This window comes from Sycon ciliatum, unplaced genomic scaffold, assembly GCF_964019385.1.
Source record: "Sycon ciliatum unplaced genomic scaffold, ocSycCili1.1 SCAFFOLD_2586, whole genome shotgun sequence".
In the NCBI taxonomy this organism is placed as follows: Eukaryota; Metazoa; Porifera; class Calcarea; order Leucosolenida; family Sycettidae; genus Sycon; species Sycon ciliatum.
This window is the reverse complement of record NW_027044530.1, coordinates 1-6,633: the sequence shown is the minus strand read 5'-3', so window position 1 is coordinate 6,633 and position 6,633 is coordinate 1. Positions and strand designations below refer to the sequence as shown.

General features: G+C 46.1%; 1 long non-coding RNA gene across 1 annotated transcript; it reads left to right on the top strand.

Moving 5' to 3' along the window:
• The first annotated feature begins 215 nt into the window (after positions 1-215).
• LOC135830394 (uncharacterized) lies at positions 216-6,367 on the top strand. The gene is made up of 4 exons (XR_010556028.1): positions 216-458; positions 1,372-1,526; positions 3,676-3,830; positions 5,946-6,367. It is a non-coding gene; the product is annotated as an uncharacterized LOC135830394 (long non-coding RNA).
• Positions 6,368-6,633: the final 266 nt, after the last annotated feature.

The window sequence follows — 6,633 nt, the reverse complement described above, 5'->3', positions numbered from 1 at the left end:
TGGTGTGAGCCAGGCATGAGGCTTCACTCAGTTACAGGCTCGCTATCAGACCAGACTGTCCAGCGTGCAGTAGGATATCGCTCGTAGATCTACTACTAGACTACCGCGTACCGTACTGCACGGCGATGGTTCCAAGACACGAGGGGTCGAAAGGTCACTTATCCACGTGTTCTGAGAACGCTACCAGCTCCACATGCATTCGCTCGCAAGCGAGACTGCGGGCTTGCTGTTGATGAGCTCCCTGCTTGCCTTTAGTGCTAGGAGTTGTTGTTCGGAAGGAGCGCATCATTTCCTTCTTCTCCTTTTTTTGTTTAGAGGACAAGCCTTTACAGGGTAAAACAGATTCAAAAAAGCTTTGTAGTCCTATAATTTGCACCGACAGTATGCAGGTGAGCAGATTTGGGGGAATTCTGCCCTTCATTTACTCGTTCCGCAACTAAAGCAGCGCAGCAAACAAGGTATATTATTGCCATCCCTCCTCTTCCCCTTTCTGTATTCCATGTAGGGAGTTATTGTGTGCTGCTAGAATTTACCTCCCACCATTTGTTGTGACTTGAAGCTTAATCCTTTAACGTTTGCCCCATGCTTCAACTGGTTATAATATTGCCGGTTCGGCAAGCACACTTTCAAAAATAAATTCGTGCTCCACAGCATAGTTGTCCCCAGCGACCTGAAGCTAAGCCACGTCGCACACCCGAGTACCAGAACGGTGCAACAAACATTCCGCATGGGGCGTTTACCGTTGAAACATACAATGTGCTCACATCGTGCTTCGTTGAAACTTAGGAGTTTCACCCGTATTCGAAATGTAGGTGTATTAACAGTATAATCCTGAATCGTTGTTTTATGGAATACACTTTAGAGGGGAAGCTAAGGCTAAAATCAAATTTTTACCAGTTGTAGTCTTCGGGGTGCTGAGTGGAATGGTCTTGGTCCGAAGAAGCTGAGACGCTCCATTCCTTCTTTATTCCCAATCGATCTCGCGCACTTCCACCGAAACTGGGTGACTGCGCCCTACTAGATGGGGATTTGTATGCAAGATGTCACTAAAAGCGCCATTTCGTTCTTATAAAAGCACGGATGACCGCGATTGGCCCATATGTTGTAGTCTTCTGGACGCTGAGTCGACTGGTTTTGGTCCGAGAATGCTGCAATGCAGCGTTCCTCCTTTATTCCCAATAGAACATGGTTGAACAAGCGGTCACGCACCCCCAATCGTGTGTTTTTGGTGGCAGGTGCATGCATGTTGCTTAACTTCTTCTTTCCATGAACCCATGAACTGTGCTCCCGACCTGAGCAGCTAGGGACTCCATCAAATTTCTGAGGCTATAGATCTATTTTGTTCGTTTTTTCTGTGTCTTTACCGTACAGCTGATCAGCTCAGTGTCATCCCCAGAGCCATCAATGGGTACCCATGCTTTCCACCAACCAGTGGACGGACTCGCGCGGACGAATCTTGCTGGTATTCCCAGACAGACTGATGTTCTCCTCCTCTTCATCCAGAGGCTAACATCTTTTCTTTCCAGGTAATGATAGTAGGAGACCAAAGCAATGGGTTCTACATGATGCTGGTATCGTTCCTGATATATGAGATTAGCTATTAGGAATGGTGCTATTGAAGTATGTTCCCTGCACTGCAAACTAATGTCTAGATGCAGCAAAATTTTCCCACGAGCCAATTTTCCAGTTGGGAGCAGTCGTGCCTAGTTTGAATGCAGTGCCAGCAGGATGCCGTTTTGCTGCTAAAATTTGGGGGCAACGGCATCTTGATGTCATGGACTTATCTTGCAGCTGCGTGTCTATTTGTTGTTGTCAGATGCCGTATTTTGTCAGTTGTGCCTGTTTGAAGTTGCCAGGCCAGCTTGTACAGGTGGATTCCTGTTAAGTTTTCGGGGAACCACGTTTGTATTGGCGTTTCCGTTTGCTGTTGCCGGACCCGCGTTTTGTACTGGTGCGTTCCCTTTGGGATTGCCAGTTCAACATGTTTTTAACAGCGTTCCCATTTGCTGTTGCTGGGGCCGTGTTGGTATTGGTACGTTCCCAATGAAGTTGCGGGGCAGAATCTTTGTACAAGCGTTCCCGTGTAATGTTGCCGGGGCTGTACGTAACAGCATTCCCATTTGCTGTTTCAGGGGCTATGTTTGTATTGATGTGTTCTCGTTGAAGTTGCCAGGGCACCACGTTTGTCTATTGTCCTTCTTTGAGGTTTCCAGGCCAATCATGTAACGTGCTCTCGTTTGCTGTGCCGGGTGACGTGTTTGTCAACCGTTCTTGTAGCAACTTGCCACATCGCGCTTAAATAAGACAATAAGAATTACCAGCCATTGCCGGATCCATGTTGTGCATTGGTGCGTTCACGATTAGGATTCCGGGGAATCACGTTTGTAACGGTGTTTCCCGTTGCTGTTGCCGTCGCCATATTTTGTATTGGTGCATTCAAATTGAAGTTGCCGGTAACCATGTTCGTAACAGCATTCCCATTTGCTGATTCAGGGGCTATGTTTGTATTGATGTGTTCCCGTTAGTTACAAGGGCACAACGTATGTTGATTGGGTCTTCTTGAGGTTTCCAGGACAATTATGTAATGTGGTCTCGTTTGCTGTGCCGGGTGACGTGTTTGTCAACCGTGCTAGTAGCAAATTGCCATGCCATGCTTAATAATAAGACAATAAGAATTACCAGCCTTTGCCGCCGGATCCATGTTGTGTGTTGGTGCGTTCACGAATAGGATTCCGGGGAATCACGTTTGTAACGGTGTTTCCCTTTGCTGTTGCAGTAGCCGTGTTTTGTCTTGGTCCATTCAAATTGAAGTTGCCGGGAACCATGTTCGTAACAGCATTCCCATTTGCTGATTCAGGGGCTATGTTTGTATTAACCCTTTGCGGTGCATCAGTCATTAATGACTGATGTTGTGTGCGTACCGTAAAACTGTCGTAACTCCATCGATTTTAGTCCTGTTGCAAATATCGAAATATAGAGATCGAAGAGGAAGCTCCAAGCTTTCCAATAGTGTAATCGCTTTTGCGATAGGACGGAATTTTAATGTGTTCCCGTTGAAGTTGCCAGGGCACCACGTTTGTCGATTGGGCCTCCTTGAGGTTTCCAGGGCAATCATGTAACGTGCTCTCGTTTGCTGTTGCCGGGTGACGTTTTTGTCGACCACGCTTGTGAATTACCATGCTTTTCTTTAAGAATAAGACAATAAGAATTACCAGCCATGCATTGGCTTGTTGTGCACAATGGATCTTGCTGGGCAGCAGTAGAATAATTGCGTGCTAACATATTTCCTAAGCATGATCGCACCCTCGTTCCTGTTCTTGGCAATTTTCCATCATTGGTGGTATTTAAACGAGTGATACATGTAAGAAAGAAGAGAAAAGGGGAAATGGCAAACCCCACAACGTCATATGCGTCCTCTGCTTGGTGGAATGCGAACAGAGTTTAGCAAGCGTATTGTCATGCGGAGTATATGCATGCGTATCCAATCAAATACTTAAGCCGTGGGTCCTTGCGAGTGTGTGCACCCACAATCGTGTGTGTTTGGTGGCAAGTGCATGCATGTTGGTTAACTTCTTCTTTCCATGAGCCCATGAACTGTGCTCCCAGCCTGAACAGCTAGAGACTTCGTCAAATTACTGTGGCCATAGATTTTTTTTCTTTCTGTCTTTACCACAGCTGATCAGCTCAGTGTCATCCCCAGAGCCATCAATGGGTACCCACGCTTTCCACCAACCAGTGGACGGACTCGCGCGGACAAATCTTGCTGGTATTCCCAGACAGACTGATGTTCTCCTCCTCTTCATCCAGCGGCTAACATCTTTTCTTTCCAGGTAATGATAGTAGGAGACCAAAGCAATGGGTTCTACATGATGCTGGGTACCGTTCCTGATATATGAGATTAGCTATTGGGAATGGTGCCATTGAAGTATGTTTCCTGCACTGCAAACTAATGTCTAGATGCAACAAAAGTTACCCACGAGCCAATTTTCCAGTTGTGTGCAATTATGCTTAGTTTGAATGCAATGGCAGCAGGATGCCGTTTTGCTGCTAAAATTTGGGGGCAACGGCATCTTGATGCGATGGACTGATCTTGTAGCAGCGTGCCTATTTGTTGTTGTCAGATGCCGTATTTTGTCAGTTGTGCGTGTTTGAAGTTGCCAGGCCAGCTTGTACTGGTGCATTCCTGTTTAAGTTTTCGGGGAACCACGTTTGTAATGGCGTTTCCGTTTGCTGTTACCGGAGCAGCGTTTTGCACTGGTGCGTTCCTTTTGAGATTGCCAGTTCAACATGTTTGTAACAGCATTCCCGTTTGCTGTTGCTGAGGCTGTGTTGGTATTGGTACGTTCCCAATGAAGTTGCATGGCAGAACCTTTGTACAAGCATTCCCGTTTGATGTTGCCGGGGCCATGCTGTGTATTGTTGCGTTCCCGATTAGGATTCCGGGGAATTACGATTGTAACGGTGGTTTTGTTTGCTGTAGCCGTAGCCGTGTTTTGTATCGGTGCATTCAAATTGAAGTTGCCGGGAACGATGTACATAACAGCATTCACATTTACTGTTTCAGGGGCTTTGTGTTGTATTGATGTGTTCCTGCTGAAGTTGCCAGGGCACCACCTTTGTCGATTGTGTCTGTTTGAGGTTTCCAGGACAATCATGTGATGTGCTCTCGCTTGCTGTTGCCTGGTGATGTGTTTGTCAACCGAGCTTGTAGCATATTGCCATGCTGTGGCATTCCCGAATAGGATTCCGGGGAATCACGTTTGCAATGGTGTTTCCCTTTGCTCTTGCCGTAGCCGTGTTTTGTCATGGTGCATTCAAATTGAAGTTGCCGGGAACCATGTTCGTAACAGCATTCCCATTTGCTGTTTCAGGGGCTATGTATGTATTGATGTGTTCCCGTTGAAGTTACCAGGGCACCACGTTTGTCGATTGTGCCTGTTTGAGGTTGCCAGGCCAATCACGTAACGTGCTCTTGTTTCCTGTGCCGGGTTACGTGTTTGTCAACCGTGCCCGTAGCAAATTGCCATACCGTGCTTAATAACAAGACAATAGAAATGACCAGCCATTGCCGCCGGGTCCATGTTGTGTATTGGTGCGTTCACGATTAGGATTCCGGGGAATCACGTTTGTAACGGTCTTTCCCTTTGCTGTTGCCGTAGCCGTGTTTTGTATTGGTGCATTCAAATTGAAGTTGCCGGGAACCATGTTTGTAACAGTATTCCCATTCGCTGTTTCAGGGGCTATATTTGTATTGATGTGTTCCCGTTGAAGTTGCCAGGGCACCACGTTTGTCGATTTTGCCCGTTTGAGGTTTCCAGGACAATCATGTAACGTGCTCTCGTTTGCCGTTGCCGGGTGACGTGTTTGTCAACCGTGCTTGTGAATTACCATGCCTTGCTTAACAATAGGACAATAAGAATTACCAGCCATGCATTGGCTTGTTGTGCACAATGGATCTTGCTGGGCAGCAGTAGAATAATTGCATGCTAACATATTTCCTAAGCATGAATAGCACCCTCGTCCCTGTACTTGGCAAATTGCTTTCATTGGTGGTATTTAAACGGATAATGGATGTGGCTAATGCGGTCTTTCTTGGCACTTGTGCCAGTGGTTGTGAGACTTATCCCCTCACCCCCACCGTTAGGCGCTGCATCTGCCGCTAGGGTTTACCGGGTGTTAGCGGCCGTCGTGAGCTCCCTTCGGGAACGGACACGATAATTTACTCTTTTTTTTAAACGAGTGTTACATGTAAGAAAGAAGAGAAAAAGGGAAATGGCAAACCCCACAACGTCATGTAGGTTCTCCGCTTGGTGTAGTGCGAGCAGAGTTTAGCAAGCGTATTGGCATGTGGAGTATAAATAATTATGCATGCGTATCCAATCAAATACTTTAGCCGTGGGCCTATAGATCTATTTTTGTTTTTTTTCTGTATCTTTACCGTACAGCTGGTCAGCGCACTGTCATCCCCAGAGCCATGAATGAGTACCCATTCTTTCTACCAACCAGTGGACGGACTCACGCGGACAAATCTTGCTGGGTATTCCCAGATAGGCTGATGTTCTGCTAATCCTCATCCTGCCGCTAACATTTCTTCTTTCAAGGTACTGATAATAGGGGGAAACCCAATGGGTATGGGTATAGAGAGAGAGATATGGAGATAGGAGATAGAGAGAAACATGTACAGATAGGGACAGAGAAATATAGGGAAAGAAGGCAAGAGAGCCAGAGAGAGGGAGAGAGAAGAGAGAGGACGAAGTAGTGGTAGAGATCGAGATAGAGAGATCGAGATAGACAGAGACAGAGGGATAGAGCTAGATAGAGAGACAGAGGGATAGAGCTAGATAGAGAGAGATAGAGATATAGATAGATAGATAGATATACGGATGGGTAGATAGATAGATAGATAGATAGGTAGATAGGTAGATAGGTAGATAGGTAGATAGGTAGATAGATAAAGAGCTATTTTTAACACCTCGTTTCAATGTGATTTATTCTATTCTCCTGATATTTATTGGCTCAGTGTCCGAGTTAACTAAATGGGTATTCGTATATACTATACATCACCAATGACCAACAAGCACAACTGAATTTCTACAAAAGTTGCCTAGTTTGTCCTTTACTCAGAACTGGCAT